The following is a 19,450-nucleotide window of genomic DNA, read 5'->3' as shown; positions in this document are numbered from 1 at the left end:
CCAAACCCATATAAGTAACTTCCCTCTGGACATCTCCATCTGGATGTCTAACAGACATTTCAAACTTAGCATGACAAAGCAGAGCTATGGTCCCCTTGTCTTCCTTCCTCTACCAATGTCAGTCTTCTTCCTTCTAGGTCTTCCCTGTCTTGGTCATTTGCCAAAGACCTGGCTTTGCTGTCTTCATTTCCCTCATTATCCAGTGGCTCAAGGTTGCCCCACTTCATACCAGTTACTGGGTATGTGCAATGCAGTGCTAACCTCACATCCCCAAGTTCAGCCCATCAGCCTGTCCTGCCGGTTCTGCTCTCCCAGCTCCATCCAGCATCCACTTATTTCTCTGCATCTCCACCACGATCTTCATTGCCTAACCCACCATGGAGTCTTAGCCAGCAGCTGCAAGAGGCTTCTATTTTGTTTTTCTGTCTCCACATCTGTCTTTCACAACCCATTCTCTCATAGCTGCCAGAACTATGTTCACAAAATAGAAATAACATCAAAACACTCCCCTGCTTAAAGACTTTATCAGACAGTTATTTCCACACTAATTCTGCATGACAATTCACCCTAAAACTCAGTGCTGCACCACAGAAAGTGTTTATTTCTTGCTCAGTTGTTTGAGGGTTGGCCAAGACTTGGCTGGTCGAGGCTGAGTTTGGCTGCAGATTGAAGGTTGGGTCCAGGGGGACTCTGTATTACAGTTTCTCAGCCTCTCTGGACCAGTGGCTGTTCAAGGCATGTCCTCAAGAGGAACACTAGGGTCACAAGAGGACAAGATCATCAAGAAGTCAAGGACTTTCCAGTCCCAACACCTCCAGCACCATCCTGGGGCTAAAGACAAGTCCTGTGGCTGAGTCCAAAGTCAAAGAGAAAGGAAGTCAACTCCATCTCCATGAAGCTATGGGAAAGTTGCAGACTTATAATTTGCTATAGTGGAATGAAGAATTAGGACCAATAGTTGAATTTTCTGCAAAGACTTTTAATGACTTTTCATCAAACTTAGGACAAAGGTGAAACTCTAGCCTGTCACCCGTTTTCCTCTAGCTGGGCTGCCTTCTTGACTGTTCCAAGAACATCCCAAACTCTTTCTACCCCAGGACATTTGCATTTGTTCTTGTCTCTGTCTGGAATCTGCTCCTCAGATATCTTCATATGACAGGCTCCTTCTGCTATCAGGTCTCAGTTGAAATGTCACCCACCTGGGGGGCTTGTTAGAGCTGCATTGGTCTGGGCTGCACCCTAGAGATTCTGGAATGGCAGGTCTAGGGCTGGATTTCTAACCAGACACCCACAGTTGACTCTAATACTGATGGCTCATGGACACATTTTGAAAAGCACTGCTTTAAAGGGAAGAATCCCCAGGGTACTAGGAAAGATGGGGAGCATCTCCATCTGCTGGGGGTTCAAGGAAGGATTCCAGGAGAGGCACTGGTGGAACTGAGGCTTGAAGGATGTGGAGGATGTTGTCAGGCACACAAGACTGTGTTTGGGGGTTATCTTCTGATGTTGTGAGATTCCTAGGTGAACTTCCAAGTTATTCTCTCTGGATCTCTCTCCCCATCCAGTCCAGGACTTGCTGGCACTGCCTCCTATTGAGAGCTGCAACTGATGACATTATATACGACCACCATCCCAGCTTCTTGAGACAACCAATTCCACAGGAAGTCTTAGAAAGCTTTTTCTCTCTAAATGATCTTTTTTAGTGTCTGTCACCCAGAGTTGTAGAGATTTTATATCATCTATGAAATCCTATTAAGATTTTATTTCCTTATTTTCCTTTTATGATGACTGGGGTTTCCTTCCTGAGAGAAGGCCTCAGGAAGTGGGTGTGCCTCAGCAGGGCACGGGGAGGGTGGGTGACTGGGCAGCCTCAGTCTCTGGGGTAGCACAGGCATTCAGAGCTGGCAGCATCCTTCAAGGTCTTATGGCCCTTTTATCCACTGAAGATGTCCTTCTCGAGCATCCTCTGACCAAGAAGAGGCAGTTGGGGGTCTGTGGAGGCAGGAAGAAATAATCTACACATCAGAGGACCTGGGTTAAGACCTAGAGCTTCTTGGTGGGCTGGGCTTTTAGGATGGTACCTATCTGTGTGACTTCAGGTGAGCTGTTTGCCTTCTCTGAATCTTTTTCTACACACATTATGGCAAAGGTAAGAAGTGACACAGATTTGTAGACAGGGACTGTGGAAGGACAGCTGCCCACTCAAACAGTCCCAGTGAAGGGGATCCCATCACGGATACTCCCCAACTTAGGAACTTAGGATGGGGTTACATCCTGATAGACCCATCATAAGTTGAAAATATTGTAGTACAAAATGCATTTCATACACCTGGTTCACTGAGCATCACAGCTTAGCTATCCTGCCTTAGCCACGCCCTGAGAACCTCCATTAGCCTGCAATTGGGCAGTTACCTTGAGTTTCATCTCGAGAGTAATTGCCTTCCTCTTCTCACCAGAAGCAGGAGACAGCAAGGGGCGTTTGGTATGCATGCATGATGGGATGCAAAAACACAACACTATATGAAAGTCTGTCGGCAGCCTGGTACCCTGTGGAGTATTGCTCGCTTACCCCAAGATCACACGGCTGACGGACTGTGGCTCTCTGCCCCTGCCCTGCAACCCGACAGCACCATACTGCATATCGTCAGCCCAGAAGGGATCAAAACTCAAAAGCTGAGGTATGGTTTCTGCCGTAGGCGTTTTGTTTTTGCACCATTGCTACATCTGAAAATCAGTAAGTTGAACTGTTGTAAGTCAAGGTCTATCTGTGCTTTAAGAAATCGAGTGTTGCGATCCAGTTGCCCCGGGATACCATTAGCCAGCCCCTTCGTGATTTCTTATGACACTTGAACCTCACACCTCGAGAGCGTCATCAAATACACCGACTTAATACTGACAAGAAAGAATCAGGGACAGAGGCCTATGGTCTCTGCTGGTTCTTAGCCCTGGCTGCTTATGAGAATCACCTGAGTCAACCCACTCAAGTGTTTGTTAAATTTCACCAGCTGGTTCTAATTATGCAAGCAGCCCCCTCTTTAGGTCAGTGGTGGATCTACCTGGGGCATTAGCACCAGCTCACATTTCCCCACTTGTCCACAAGGGCACTGTGAAATTGTCGAAGGGATGCAGGCACCAGATGTGGAACAGAATTTATCAAGGTTACTCCAGGTTGAGGTTAAACCTGGAACCACAGTAACAAAACTACTCATGTTTTACTGGCTCTGGCCTCATCAATATGGACCTCCCAACTTCGGGGTGGGGAGAGAACTCTATACTTAGGAATAGGGCTCATCATGTAATGGAGTTTGCAGATTTCTTTCTCTCTTGTTTCTCCTTTCTGCTGACACCTGCTGCCCATAAGCCAGGAGAAGGCACTTTACTACTCCCATCGCTGCTGATACTCAGGGCAGGAGAGACAATGCCATATCCAGTGTGCAGTATGCCAGAATTGTACCATCTGACTAAGCAGTATTGAGTTTAGCATAGAAGCGAGAAGTCTGGTCTTCCTCTCTTGGGTCACACTTTGTTACGTGCGCTCTGCAGGAGGGATGCTTGTCTATGTGGTCTCAGCAAGTTTCCTTTGAGTTCAGCTTCAACAGTCTCTTCCTGAAGTCTCTCCCTAGAGGACCAGGGCAGGAGATCCTGACCCAGGTATAAGACCTAACTAGCCTGTTATGGCCTCTTTAGAGTATGCGTTTGCTCCTTTCACTCCAAACCCAGAGATTAAACTGGTTCTTACTCAAATTGATTTGTAAAAACTACCTCCTGGCTGATCTACCCCAAAATTTGCCTTATAAGTCCATTCTACTCAGTTATCAGTCTTAGAAATCTAAACCCAACTCAGCTTGGGTGTGGACTCAAATTAGGTCAAAGCTGGGATTGCACATTCCAAGTCTGATTAATTACCTTGTTTCTCATTTTAACCCCATCATCTGAGGAAATAATAATACCTGCTGCTTATTAAGTGCTTAGTCTGGGCTGCCATGATGCTAAGCACTTTACATGATTTAATTTTTTTTAATTTTGCAAAAGTGTTAAAGAATGGGCATTATTACAACCCATTTTACAGATGAGGAAACAGAAGGGTAGAAAGGTGAAATAAATATCCCATTGCCCTTAGTATGTAGCTGGAGGAGCTGGGATTTGAATCCAGATCTAGGTGACTCAGATGCCCCAACTCATGGTCTGGCTGGGTTGTTCCTACAGAACCCACATAGATTCCTGGAGCTCCTTATCCAAGAGGTCCCAGATCACCCAGAAGCTAGGGGAACTTCAGTCTTAGCAGGAGTCTAGGATCAATGATTATAGTTTCACATTTTTTATTGTCAAATTGGATGGCATATGCTCTGCTCATGTCTTTCAATTTTATAAATTTTCCATGCTCCCTTGAGTCCATTTGGACCAAGGCTTCAGTGTTGGGTTTCAGAATATCAGAGGCAGCAGTGCAATTAGACACAGACCATCTGGTCCACTCCCTTCACCACAGAGAAGAAATACACTTGCCCAAGGCCACACAGTAAGTCCAGAGCAAGCTGGGCCCAGGACCCGGGGTCCTTCTCCCATAGCTTTGCATAAATCACCCCTCTCAGGAGGATGAGAAGGACAGATAACCATAGACACAGCCCCAGCATTAAGCTAAGCTTTCAAGTAGCAGAATTCTTTGACAAAAGGAAATCTGAAATGGAGACCTATTCTCACAGTTCAAAGCCGAGACAAGAATCAGAGGTGTGGATTGGAAAAATCCATTTTTCTTCTTGTTCCCTTCCCCCATCTATCTGTTGGTTCTTCTGAGAATGCGAAGTACTTGTTGCCAATTAGAAAATCAGTGACTTAAATATTTGGGGGTATTGAAAGGGAACTTGCTTGAGCTGCCAAAACGTAGTAAGTGATCTCTTAAGAAGTGTCCTCTAACCAATGATGTTAGTGAGTGATTGACAACCTGCAAGAAGAAGATGAAGAAGAAAAAGAGGAAGAGGGGATGAAGAAGACCTGACTTACAGCATTTGCCTCTTCCTCTGTGTAAATATTCCTGAAATGACTGCTTTCCCGTTACCAACATGTTAGTCAACTTGCAAATTCCCTGACAATTTAACATGTGGCTCTTGCGAGCTAGTACAGCTGGGCTCCAGAGCACTGTTGCTTCCAAATCTTCCAATACTTTGCTAGATTTGGATTATTAAACTTTGTTGTGAGCTTCCATTGTAACCAATATATGGTGAAACAAATGGAGGGTGGGTGTGTGTGGAGAACTTGGGTGTCTCATTGATGGGTCTCTTAGTGGGGTGGCATGCCTCAGTTTCACATCTTGATGAAAATGTTGCAATTTCTACCCTGTTACAGAACAAATAGAAGTGTGACTTGTGATTCACAATCTATGAAGCTGATTTCATATGATATTGACAGTTCTATCACATTTCTCAGTTATGTTTTTTGTCCTCTGGGGTGGCAGGATATCGTATTGGGATACTGTTTTCCTCTGGTCCCTTCTGTTGGGCTACCTTCCTCTTCCTCGGCTTACTCTTGCATAACTTCCAGGCTTTGCCACACCACATACACCTTATAAATGTTCCATGTTCCTAGCTTGGTGAGCCTGAAGGAGAGGAAACAGGACTGGGTGGTTCTAAATCTCCTTGGCACACATTCTCAGGCATCAGTGAAAAATCAGTGATTCAGTTTGAACAGAGAAACTGCAGACAGATGTGCTGCTTTTCACATCTGGCTATTTGGAGCACAGCTGGATTTGGCCACCCATTCTTTTTGCACTTATGGGGGAAGGGATCATTTCTTTTATTGGGCTGATGTTTTTATCTGCATGGAAAGGAGGCTTAGATCATGTTCTCAGAGATGCCAGGTAGATTCAGGGGGTGGGGCAGATATTTTCTTAAATCTACGAGGATTGGCAGAAAGGTAGAAGGGCTGAGGTTGGAAGGCATCCCTGAGACCCTGGCCAACTCCTTACAGTTGCTGTCAGTTCATAAGTGAAAGCACAAACTCACTTATATCCCCAGGATACCAGCTGCACCTCTGCTGGGCTTAGGTAAACCTATAATTCGGATGGCACTGAGCCAGAAAATTAGCAATGATCAATGAAAGGGGAAGGATGATGAAATAAAAGTGGAGTCTCAATTATGCCTTAAATGAGCAAGACAATGTTTAGTCTTTAACAGAGGAGGGGCTGGAAACTGGAGGGAGAAAAAACGATTACTTGGAAGAATTCAGCACCCTAGTCTGGACTTACCATTGATTTCCTATTGCAGTTCCACGGGTGGACAATAAAGGCCTCGTAGAGTGCACGGCTCCCCCTGCTCTGTTTCTCCATGATCTGCATAAAGGAAATGTAAGTTCTCTGCCCTGCTTTTCTGTCTATCAGCAGTGGCTTCTGGGTGGGTCTTCTGGCATTCATACATTTGGGATTCAAAATTACTGGCTGCTGGGAAGTCAGATTGTGGTTTCAGGGACAGGATATGACCATGTAAAACATGGTCAAAGTGGCTTTTGTGAAATTATAATATTAATTTGTTATGTTTGTATGGAATAGAGGGTTGAACTATTTCTTTGTATTTTCAATGATCTTTTCAAGAAACATTTCTTTTTGTTGTTTATTTTATTTATTTTTTAAATACTCCTAAAAGGCAAAGTAATTGATGTTGAATTTGGTGATCTGCCTAACAAATGCAATCATTTGGGACCTCCCATGTCAATCATCTGGAATGGGAGTTGTGCTGTATAAATCCAGAATGTCAGAAGTATCTCTCAGCTGGCAAAACCCCTTTCTGTTGAAATGGTCAGAGTGGAATGGCATTAATAAGTAGATATCAAGCAAATTTTACTATTTATGCACTTTCCATAGTCTCTGTAAGCCGAGTTGCACATTGGGCTTGTATCAATAAACATCTTTACCTGCGGGTTTTCAAGACAGATTAACTGAGAAGAGCTGTTATGGGATGAAAGAAGAAGGCGTGCTGGGAGAAAAATGAAATCAAACATTCACCCGTGCAAACACTTCCTTCCTGGATACTATTCAGATTTTAATTTCTTTTTGTAATAGAAAATAAAATACAAGATGTTGGTGCTGGTTGGAAATAGCCCATATCCGTACCATAATGAGACAATTCTCCAAAGTGCAGCTCTCAGTGGGGTATTTATTTAATTCTTATTGGTTTTGGACCACAGCCTGTAATGAGGAAAGATATGGTAGAGGCAGGAGATGGCAGTTGGAAGTCTGTACCTTTTTGAGCATGAAACTACAGAAGGGTCATGCATGTATTTAGGTTTTAGTGAAAATTCAATAACTTTAGCTGCAGACACTTTGCTCCGGAACACTAATAAAGATGAGAGAGCTAATAATGGGCCCAGATTCCAGTTTCTTGTAGATGAAGACTGGAGCAGTGCCAGGGGCAGCTGCCCCAACATTGAAGGAGGTCTTGTATGTATTGGCACGTGGGCCAGTGGAGGACTACATTGATGTTAGGGCATCTCCTAACAGCACGGGAGCCCCAGGCTTCTACAGACTCCGAGAAGGTCCTACTGAGATGGGAGTGGTGAGGCGGGCTCCAGGGATGTCCTGCTGGACAGACAGGCCATTACAAATGGGGGGATCCTTCCCTAAATCCGACCACCCTCCCCAGATCTTTTTTGTCACTCTGCAGAACAGTGGTGTGAGAATCTTGATGTGATGAGCCAAATTTGAGTTAAAAGACTAAAAGAGGGGCCTCCCTGGTGGCGCAAGGGGTTAAGTCTCAGCACTATGAAGCAATCCACATCTACTGCAGCACGAGTTAGACCCACATGATGCAGCAGAATTCTGTCTTGCTGGGGCTGCCCTCAGCAGTGTATTTCAGTCAATCTGCCTTTTCTGCCTCCCATTCTGTCTCTGGTGAATCCTCTCACCCCCCCAACCCCTGCGCCTCTGGCTTGCACCCAAGCTCTTATATGCATAATAAATAAATATTTTTTAAAAAGACTAAAAGACCCCAGGGAGAGAGCCAGCAACTGAAAGAAGCAATAGGATGAGAAGCTGTAGGGTCAGATTGAGGGTTCTCCCAGAATCCCTAGCTTCATCCTCATTACCACCAGCCACTGTCACTTTCTCATTTCAGAGAAATGTCTGAAGTCTTGTCCTCTATCATGTGGATGCAAGGCACAACTGCAGGATCTGAACTCAGGTGAAGGCCTGGACCACCTGGCCTCAGCCTAGTCAGGCTGTCTGGGCCATGATCCTCTAGCCTCAGGAGGAAATCAGAGGTGTAGAAAGAGAAATCTGGGATGAGGGCCAACCTAGCGACTTGCTTTGTTCCTGGGCTTGCCATGTTTGCCAAGAGCTATTTGAGAACAACCTTGAAATCACCCCTCAGCCTTCCCCGTGGTCTAGATACCCTCCTCTGATACCAGGTTCAGTGCTTCCTCGATGGCCCTGACCACATTTACAGAAGGCTTCCTGGGAACCATCTGAGCAACTCAGACTGGAGAGTCTCTACCCCAACTAGTGTTTCCTGAGGTCTGTGCTCATCAAAATGCTCCTAATTAGTACTGATTACTGCCAAGCACAGTACCTGGCACCAGACATCCAGGCTACTATTATGACCCCCTCCAGAAAGTTATGGCATCATTACTCTCATTTACACAGATTAATAAATTCCCATTTATAGATGAAGAAAGTATGTTGATCCCAGGTCTAAGTTCCAAGCTCATGGGGTTAATGCTGATCAGGGAAGCTGTGAGTTAGGTCCCTTCTGGAGAAACACGGAGCACACCCTTGCATTTTTTGCAACTCATGGCTGTGGGCCTAGATGTCCAGCCCTGCTCCCGGGCGGTGCTACTCACCCAGTTCCTCCTCCCGGCCTCCCCTGCCATCCCCAGGCTCGGCCCTGAGCCCTTTGTGTCTGCCTATGTTGTTGTCTCCTTCCCTGTGGAGTCCTGGAGACTCTCACCCAGCGGAGCTGACCTGCCAGTGATAAATACCATTTAATTACAGAACAAGCTTTCCTGCCATTTCTCTCAGCACGGCTTCTATTGCCGAAGATTAAACTTCATTCCAATACCACTGAATTACCTTTTTAAACCTATTATTTCAATGTGATTAACTTCACTTCTTTTCATTTAGCTGTAAGCAAAATCTTGTTTACAAGGCAAAAAAAGCCTTTGCCTTAATATCGGCAATAATAATACAAACGAACATTGCAAGAAAATAATTTATGTGAAAAACAGGAAAAAATGGCATTGATACATGAGGCTCCTCTTCAATTAATAAAAAGGAGGAAATATTTAAAAACAATTTATCAAAGAAATATATACAGTTCATACATCATGCATTTGCAAGAATGTACTCATATTCATTCTACAAATAGCCACGAGACCCCAGGATTCTAATTCTTTTGTGTGTGATGGAATCTAAGTTGTGGTTAAAAATCCAGAGCTGGGTTTGGTTAACAAAGTGCCAGGTCAGGCCAGGCACGTAACGGAGAAGGAGGCCCGTGTCTGGTAGGGTGCCATGTTCTCGCTTTTGAATGTGGCCAAAAGGCTTTTGAGGTTTTTAGAGAGAGCTGTTGCTCCTGTAAGCCTGGGTGGAGGACCCAAAGTCTAGGGTTGTTCTTAAGGCATACCTCCACCGTCTCATTTCATTTGTGCCTTTGCTTTTCTGGACTAAAATCTGAACCACTAAAAAACAGAGTGGATTAACAAATCACAAAAGGGAGAGAAACGCTTGGCAATTTAGAAAAAAAAAAAATTTGTTTTTGTTTCAAGCAAATCCTGGCAGACCGTTTCTCGAAAGTTGTCAAGGCCGACTGGCCACTGGGAAGCGTGGCATCTGTCACCGCCGTTATGCAAATCCTCTCTGGTTGGGGCCAGAGTTTGAAGAGGGGACACGCGGATGCATGTTGGCAAGACAGACACCGTCTGCTCCCACCCGCCTCTCCCCCTAATTTATTTTGACCATTTTCTTTTATGGGTTTCCATGAGATGCACTTCACAGGGAGTTCCTTTACAGGGCAATGCAGAGAAATTAGCATTTACATCATATTTAACAGTTTACAGTGAGTTCTGCCCACACATAAAACAACGCGCTTTTATAAGGAAAACAGCAATATCGGGATGAATATTTTCCACATATGGTGTCCGCGTTTTAGCTGACGTTTAGACTCCTTGATGGTTCCAGAGGAAAAACGGAGATCTGGCATAACTTGGTGTTTTCTTCTTCTTTTTTTTTTTTTAAAGATTTATTTATTTATTTTATTTATTTATACAAGCACTGGGTACAGTCAGAAGCGCGGGAGGGTGAGAGAATTCACCAGAGCCAGAGCGGGGAGCAGAGCAGGCAGAAGGACCGAAGCACACTGCAGAGGGGAGCAGCGGGCGGCAGGAGAGGTCTGCGCACCATGTGGGACCCTCCTCTGGTGGCCGGGGAGCAGCCGGGGATCGAACCGGTGCTGCAGAGGCTGCGGGCAGCTTTGCAACCCAGCGCTCAACCGCTGCGCCACCGGGGAGGCCCAATTTGGCGTTTTCAGTCCACATCAGGGTTTCAGTCCACTCACAGGCTGCTGGGGGAAGGCAGCTGAGCAGGTGAACAGATCCAGGCAGCCGATGGCAGACACCTTGGCTTCCTCTTCCCCCTCAAATGCCCTGTGTCCTTGTCGCCCTCCTTTGCATCTCACCAGATTCTCTGGGCTTCTCTCTGCCCTCCCTCCCTTCCCTGTTTGATTAAGTGTATTTACTGGGTCTACACCAGCCCAAAGCTGAGCTGGGGTTTGGAGGGCCATGATGGTGGATGGACACCCAGAGATTGTCTAATGCATGGAATCTTCTCCAGGTATTCAACACACACCCACATGCATACAACCAGCCTGACCGACGTCCCGCCTAATGTGCACAGTATTGGAATCATTTAGGGACTCCAGGTTCCTGGAGAAGGGGCGCCCCTAGAGCCCCCGCTCACTGTTTCCCTTTCATTCTCAGTCTTGTTCTACCAGAGGCTGATGAATACTGATTGTCAGAACCCTTATTTACATATTCTCATCGCATTCTCAAAACAACTTTGGTTTTGGAGAGAATAGGAGGCAGCCGCAGTTGCAGGCACCTGCCATGTGGGCCTGGCCCTGGTCCACCTTGGGATTGTCTGGACTGTCTGTCGCCCACACAGCCCTGCTGAAAGTTACCCACTGTGGGGGTCTCTGGGGTCTGTACACCACTTGCCATCTCAGAAGGGGGCTTGTCACCGGAGTAGGGCATGGGAAAAGCAGCAGAGCAGACTGAGCAATCAGTGCTGGAGAATGGGGGGCCAACTGCTAGGGGAGCCACCTCTAGGAGTGCCCCACAGGCCCCCCCCAGTCAGGGCTAGGAACTGGTAAACCCCAAAGTGTTGGCTCCTTCCAGGGTGGGGGCAGAGGCTCTGAAAGGCTGGGGGAAGTGCCAGAAACCATCAGGGCAGGTTGACAGATGTGTTTCCAGCATCTGCCTCGCTCCTGGTGCTTGGCAGATGGGGTGCGGGACCAGGCAGCTGAAAACCTGGATGGGTTTCAAACAGCTCCATTTCCCAGGCTGGAAGTGGAGCATTTCCAGAGGGCAGCCACAGAGCCAGCAGCTCCCAGGTGCCCCCCACCAGAGAAAGTCCTGCAAGAGCCCTGCACAAGGCGTGGTTTTCTTGACATGGGGAATTGAGGGTCAGCAGGAAGATTCTCTGGCTTATAAAATCCCTTATTTCAGTAACTGCTTTTGTGGCTCTGCATTTCATCCTTGGGGCCCTCGGATTCCTTGTGACTTTGAGATATGCCCACTGGCAGGATGGGACCATCAAGCCGACATCTGACTTGACCTTCTATAGCTGCACTGTCCAATATATAGTAGACCACAGTCTGATGTGGCCTGTGCAGTGTGTAAAATGTGGCTAGTCCAAGCTGAGATATACTAGAAGTGTGAAATGTTCACTGCAGGTCAGAGAAGAGTATAAGATACCTCAGCAATATTTTTCAGTTGGTTATATGTTGAAATGACAATATTTTGGATATATTGGATTAAATAGGATATATAGAGAAAATTAATTTCACCCATTTCTTTTCTCTTTAAAAGAAGTGGCTACTAGAAAATAAAAATGACATACAGGGTGTGCGTTCTATTTTCTGTGGACAGTGCTGCCCGAGGGGGAAGACCTTATAGCATCATTCTCACTGACATTGTGCCTGGCTCCCCAGCAAAATGTGCCCAGTAGCCCATATAGCTGAGGACTGCCAGGGCTGGAGACCTGAGCCATTCCTTTCTCTCTGGGCCAGAATGTGAGTCAAGTTGCGTGCTTGGGGACCCAGGTGGCTGTTTCAGAAGCATGGTGGCTGCAGGTGCTGCTTCAGCTACTTGGAGCTGGTGTTCCAGTCTAGATAGCTGCTGGCCAGGGCTTGGCCTTTCTCCCTCGGGACGCAAAGACAGGCTCCAGGGGACCCTCTTGGGATACCCAGGGGTCTCCACTCCTTGTGGGGCTGCATTTCTCCCTGGTTGACCCCTGTACCTACGCTCTCTCCTTCGTGCACTTTGCTATCTCTATGGGCCACTGGACTCCAAGCAGAAACCCCTACAAGCTGGGTTCATCTTGCTGTTGCCACCTCCAGCCTGGATCACCCAGGCCCCTCCTAGGGTACTCTCAGCTGTGGGCAATAGGAGTCACATCCCTAGGGATGGGGGCTGGCTGGGGGTGCTATGTCTGCTCTGCATCGCAGCCAAGCTCACCCCAAAGAAGGACTTTTTCCCCTTTGCTCAGAGGTACATCTCCAAGGGCAGCCAGAATTCCCCACCTTCTGTGGCAGGCCCTCTCTTGGGGGTGGGGGAGGATGGGCTTCACGTGCAGCCCCCCTTACTGAATAGATATTTATTGAGTTCCTGCCTGATGGCAGGCATACTGCTGAGTGCTGTGGAAGCAGCAGAAACAAAAGCATGCACTACCTAGGCCTCTCAGCTCACTCTAGCAGGGGAGCTACCCATCAACCCCCAAATCACAGCGACCTTTTACTATAAACTGTCAGACCTGCTTGGCAAAGATGCTGGTGACAGATTGGCTTTTTGGTTGCGGTGCCGGGGTCTGGGAAGGATTCTCTAAAGATGTGATGTTGGAACATTTTGAAAGCTTTGCCTTTGTTGCAATCCAGCTCCTGTTACAGGACTGGGGTCAAACTCCCCAGGAGAGGGTCCTGAGGATCAGGTGAGACTGGAAACGTTTACCAGCCTGGACCTGGGCAGGATAACCTGGAAGGAAAATTGTGATGAGAATAGAGAAGTAATCCAGCAGATCAGCACCTTCTGGCACTGGGTGTTGAGATGAGGATGGGTTGCATGTGGGAAAGAGATAAGGGGCTGGAACTCAGGAGAGGTGAGGCACGCAGCTCAGGGCCAAGGTGGTGAAGGGTGATGGCGTGTATGCCCTCTGCCTGCGTCAGACTCCCACTGCTGTACCGTGCTGACACCGGATCTGTGCAGGTCGAGTGCTGAGTACTTGGTGTTTTGATGGGCCTCGTGTTTCACCGGATCTCAGAAAAGCAGCAAACGATACAGTGTGCCTGACGGGGCACCCCAAGTGGGAAAGAATCCTGAACCAGGAGACCCGGTTCCAGCACTGATTTTGCCCTCTGTGTGGCTTTGGGCCAGCCCCTTGCCCTCTCTGGAATGTAGCCTCCTCATCTGTAAAATGAGGGGGCTGGGCTGGGTGACCTCCAAGCCCACATGCCTGTCTCAGGTTCTGGGACCCTGGGAGTCAATGACGTGCATGACTGAGCCGTTCCCAGCTGTAGCCCAGAGGTCGGGGTTCAAGCCTGTTATGAAGCTGCCACTCAGAGGCTGCCACTTCTGATATTAATTTCTTTTCTCCCCATGAGGCTGGAGGGCTGGCTGATTGGTCCATGAATTGCCTCTGGCCTCGGGCACCGAAGCTGGCCCTGGGAGGAAATGGAACTAAACCCCTACAGCACCCTCCATCCCAGGCTTTCAGGGAATCGGCCCAAGTCATCTCCGCAATGAGTGAGCTCCGACAGCAGGGAGCTGGTGGCAAACTCTCATTCTGCTTGGCCACAGAGCTATGCTCCGCTCCATTCCCATCCTGAACAAGCAAAGTAAAAGCCCCAATTGTATTAGAAATGCAAAGTCAGGAGCATGGGGTAACTGAGTTGTGATTTGAATTCTGTAACTAGTTGAGTCATCCTAGGTAACATCTACCACCTCAGTTCTTCATCAATAAAACTCGATCAGCCCCTTTCCCCATATTAAATGGAGGATTAAAGTAAGCTCGTGCTCCAGTATAGCGTATGTATGCACTTGGTACAATTTATTTATTTTTTTAAAGATTTATTTATTTATTTATACAAGCACTGGGTACAGTAGGAAGCACGGGAGGGTGAGAGAATTCACCAGAGCCAGAGCGGGGAGCAGAGCAGGCAGACTGACGAAATACACTGCTGAGGGGAGCAGTGGGCGCGGCAGGCAAGGTCTGTGCGCCATTTGGGACCCTCGCCCGGAGGCTGGGGATTGAACCGGTGCTGCAGAGGCTGCGGGCAGCTTCACAGCTGGCACTTAACCGCAGCACCACTGGGAGGGCCCCAGTTGGTACAGTTTAAAGCTGTAGTAGATTATAATTATAAAACAGTAGCAATGAGAAAATACTTACCATCCCTTTCGTGGAAAACAAAAAGTAATGCTTGGAGAGGTTATCACTAATGAATGTAGCCTTCATTTGCACAGCGCTTTAACTGTTGAAACACCTTCTCTGTGTTCATGATCTCATTTTATTCTCGGGGGAGCAAGGAATGGGGTGATGGCTCAGAAGGGGCACCTGGAAAGCCCAAGGTCACAGCTACCTGGAGCAATGTGAGCCCCACCTGTCTCTAAGTGGGTCATTTCCCATCATCTACCCTGTTTGGGTTATTCACACAACTCTCAGATCCTCCCCTTGTGGCTCTCAGGACTGCCACTGCCCCTTTACTGCAGGTGTTGGTCACAGTGCTAGGATCATTTTTGCTTTGAGAGATGGGGTATGACCCCATCTTTATGTGGCTGGCAGGGGGAGTGGACTTAGGACAACTCTAAGGGCCCCCATATACCTCTATCTCCCCATAGCTGGAGGCCCCCAACTTCAGTGTTGGGTGAGTGGTGAATGGACCCCAGGGTGGACTCCCCGTGTCCTGGCTGGTAGTTAGATCTGGACGGGCAGGCAACCGGCAAGGTGAGAAACTCCAGGGAAAGGGGCCCAGGATCACTTCCTCACTGATCCTCAGAGGGGTCCAGACGGGTCCAGAGGGGTCTATTCCACTTACTCTGCTGAGAATACTTAAACTTCTTCCTCCATACCCCAACTTTCTTCTTGTCTTGGGTGTGCACTGCTCCCACCTAAGAAAGCTGGTTGGGCCACCACCAGATATGAACCAACACAAAAATTTCAGATTGCTTCCCAGCCCAAAATAAAAATGTCTTTTCAGGAAAAAAAAATAAAAAAGGCCCCCAGAAACAACACCTTATCAGAATAATAAAATTAAATTATAACAGGGCTGTCAGTGACACAATATCTGAGGGTGACAAGATGTAATCTCAGTAAAAACATCGGATCTGTCTGTTTATAGATCTAATAAATTATGTTAGAATTGTGCTCTTATAAATCCAGGCTGTCGAGGAAACCCAACAACTAATTCATCAGTTGCTCGTCGAGAGGTCTGCTTCTCCGTTCCAATTGCTCACCATGTAGATAACAAGGAGCCTTACAGACCGGCTGGTTAAATGTCATTTGTTTCAGAGCTGTAACACTGCACGGATCATCGCTCACACATAGTCACCCAATTATATTAACCTGTGCAGCAATACGGTGTAATGACATGACATTAACGCAGCCACTTCAGAGGGGCGCCAGCGTCCCTCCACCAAGGAAGAGCCCAGCACTGCACCTCCCAGCAGCTCCCCTGTCATTTAAATGCAAAACAAAAGCTCTTGAATGGAAGGAGCAGAGAGTCACCTCTCTCTGGCAGCCTCTGAAATCTAAAATATTCTAGGCTTTATCCTCTGTCAGCTCTGAGGGGCTTGCTGGCTGAGTATTTTATTCAGCGACTCAATTTTCCCAAAGGATGTGATTTGCCCCCTCCTCTCCCTGGAACTCACAATTTCTTGTCTTCTGCTGCTCTGCTGGGATTGTTTCTAAAATATGGAACAATGAGATGAACCGAACTGGGGGGGAGAGGCCCAGGAGAGGCCTGTTTACAGAGGACGATTACAAGGCTCAGAGCTCTTCTGGGGGAGGTGGCATTAGGGGACATCCAGTTTCCTTTGTCTTGTCAGAGACGTAAGGGAAGGACAACAGATCTAGCTGGTTCTAAAGCATTGTGTTTCTCAGTCCAGGCACTATGACTAGTGGAGGAGCCTGATAATTCAACATTACGTGTCTTTGTGTTGGGAGCTGGCGGGGCTGCCCTTCTGCATCTGTGCAGGTTTAGCTGCATTCCTGGCCTCTACCCACAAGATACCAGTAATAACCCTACCAGTTGCAATAACTGAAGTTATCTCCAGGCATTACAAATGTCCCCTTGAAGGGGATTCTCAAATGAGGGTGATAATACCCCCAAACTGAGAATTGCTGATCATGGATATGACTCTGTTCTCTAAATATTCAGCAGATTTCTCACAGAACCAGATCTATGCTGGGTTTTGGGCCTTTTAAATTGCTCTGGAAATTTCTTGGTAAAGGAGAGACCTGTTTCTGAACCCCCAAAGCCTTTTTCTCCTCAGAGAGGTACTCTGCCCTTCAGGTTTTTTCAGGTTTGAATCTCAGCTCCTCTGCTTAGTGGCACCAAAGCCTGTAGGACTTCGCTGCTTCCTCTGTGCAGTGGGGTTGATAATAGCATGGCCTCTTTGTACTGTTGGAAGGATTAAATGATTTGTGTGCCAACAGCCTTTCTTTCAGGAAGCCCCTGGTGTTTGGTGTTATTTCCATTAAGGATCACTCATGAAGGGTCTGGGAATTCTGGGGATAAGGAGTTAACTTAAACCTGAGTACAGAGCATAGCCAGGGGTCAGGGCTAAAGGTAAGAGCCAGGAGTCACGGCAAGGGATCAAGACCAGGCAAAGCAGGTGTCCCTGAGCAGGGCTCCCTTTATGTAAAGGAAGCCAAGGGAGCAGCCCATGAGGATGGACTATGCATACTCAGAAGGGACTCCTAGGCTACCACTGCTGGCTACTTTCCATCCATCAATCAGTCAATCAAATACACAGGATCTCCCATGTGGCGCGGTGGGTTCAGTACAGTGCTGTGAAGCTGTCCGCAGCCTTTGCAGTGCCGGTTTGATTCCCGGCTGGCCAGGGAGATACCCACGCGATGCGGCAAACCTCTTCTGTCACGCCCGCTGCTCCCCTCAGCAGTGCTTTTGGTCAGTTTGCCTGTTCTGCTCCCCACTCTGTCTCTGGTGAATCTACTCACCCTCTTGTGCTTCTGGCCTGTACCCCAGCTATTGTATAAATAAAAAATAAATCTTAAAAAAAAAATCAAATACACAGCACTTTGTTATATGTTGGAAGTGCTTTTCAAATGTTGTATCACTTACTCCTAATAACTCTGTGAGAGGCGGGGGAGGAGAGAGAGAATCACTACCTTCATTTTACAGATGGAGAAACTGAGACACAGAAAGTTTTGTTTTGATTTTCTTAGTAACTTGTCTAGTGTATAGTGTCAACCATTTGAACACTGATATCCTTGGTCCAGAGTCCTCGGTCTCAACCATTATGTTCTGTGGCTGCCTCTAGGGTTGGGGTGAGGAGCCTCCTTGATCTGCTTCGGGTTGATGTAGACAAGGCAAGGCCAGGCCAGAGAGGTGCCTGTGCACCATGCTGAGCATGCTCCCCAGTTTTTGTGGAAGTTGGCCATATCTATTTCACCTTCCCTACCTTTCTATTAAGATGCTTTCATCTTCTCCACTCCACACACTTCTGCTTATGAAAACACACTCTGTCATATTTTTATAGAACCAAATCCTGAAATATTAACCAATAGTAATTTCTATCAGTGAAATTCACCCTGAGGTAGAAAGTGGAGCCACATGGGGAGAAGCCAGGGCTGGGTGCTGCCTCAGTATCCCCACTTTCATTCTATGGAATTTGTGTTGTAAGGAGATCATAGCTCTCAATTCCTTCATCCACCCAACAATCCCACCGCCCCCACCCCCCACCCCAGCAGTACCACCACCAGCCCTTGCTGCTCCTGGGGAGGAAGTGCCTATTGGAAGATGGTAGATGTCTGGGATGTGGTGTTGGCCTTAGGAAGGGGTTGGCCCTAGGTTGAACATGGAAGTATAAGGGCTGGAGTTTGAATTTACTCTTTACCCATATTTTTCAGGAATATGTCATTTTTTTTAGGAGGAGGACCAATTGGCCCATTCATGAGACAGGACCAACTGGCCAATTCGCTCCCCTTAAAGCACCTGAGTCACAGTAATATGAGACCAAATACACTGACATTTTGGAGAGAGGTTCAGAGATGTCATCTGAGCCAGCTCTGGACACTCCGGCCCCAGAGATTGAAGTAGCAGCAAGATGAATAGGGAAGAATAACAAAGAACACCTCATTTTGTTTATCAGAAAAATCTTATGTTGAAACAGATTTTTCTTCTTTCTTTCTTACTTTCTTTTTTCTTTGGAGATCAAGGATGAGTAAACAGGGAAAAAATAAGTACATGAAGCTTTGAGAAAATCTTTACCATAAAACAGAGAACATAGTACTCAGAATGCAGAAAAAGAAATTGCTCTTGAAAAGGACTGATTATAGTAAACTGAAGAAAATTTTAGAACACATCTAAATTTTCTTTTCAGCAAAATGTAGGGAAACATGCAGTTTATGCCAGAAGAAATAAAAAATGAGCTGATGATACACGAAAGGAAGATATGAAGGAAACAGGCTGAGAGGAGTTAGAAATAAAGTAAAAGATAAATGAAATCCAAAAAGACTAAATATAAAGAAGCAAAATTAACATCAACATTAGCTGCATCACAGAGCAGAATTGGCAATGCAGAAAATAGAGTCCATAACAACTTAATCTCCAGATGCCTCAGTGGCACTCTCTGTTCTGTGGAGGTAACAATAGTGCTTGCTTCAAGGACTTGAGTTAAGCAGTATGTGAAATAAAGCATATGTAATTCTTAGCAGAATACCTGCAATGAGGCACGTCTATAATAAATATTATTAGCTATTTATTTGTACAATTAGAAAGTTAAAATAAAAAGTAATATGATCATGTATTTTGACTTTAATTGTGCACTAGACACTGGATTTGAAATCAGAAATCTTGGATAAACTTGAAAAACTGCCACAACATATAAGAGTAGAAGAAAGCTAAGACAATTGATATATGGGAGATAGAAAATGGTGTTCCAACATAGAGATCTTTACTTCTCCTAAAGGAGAGACTGCTGGACATATTATGTCACATATACAAAATACTTTACTCACAAA

The 19,450-nt window shown here is 46.6% G+C and overlaps 1 long non-coding RNA gene across 1 annotated transcript in view; it reads left to right on the top strand.

Moving 5' to 3' along the window:
* Positions 1 to 2,649: 2,649 nt before the first annotated feature.
* LOC129146141 (uncharacterized) overlaps positions 2,650 to 19,450 on the top strand; it is a 43,453-nt gene continuing 26,652 nt past the window's right edge. Inside the window, exons 1-2 of the long non-coding RNA XR_008552654.1 lie at positions 2,650 to 2,678; positions 6,258 to 6,337. This is a non-coding gene — a long non-coding RNA (uncharacterized LOC129146141). The remainder of the gene's footprint in view (positions 2,679 to 6,257; positions 6,338 to 19,450) is intronic.

Source organism: Talpa occidentalis, unplaced genomic scaffold (genome assembly GCF_014898055.3).
Source record: "Talpa occidentalis isolate TD23 unplaced genomic scaffold, MPIMG_talOcc4v2.1 talOcc4.10, whole genome shotgun sequence".
Classification (NCBI taxonomy): Eukaryota; Metazoa; Chordata; class Mammalia; order Eulipotyphla; family Talpidae; genus Talpa; species Talpa occidentalis.
Note: the sequence above shows the minus strand (reverse complement) of the source record. Positions and strands in the feature narration are given on the sequence as shown.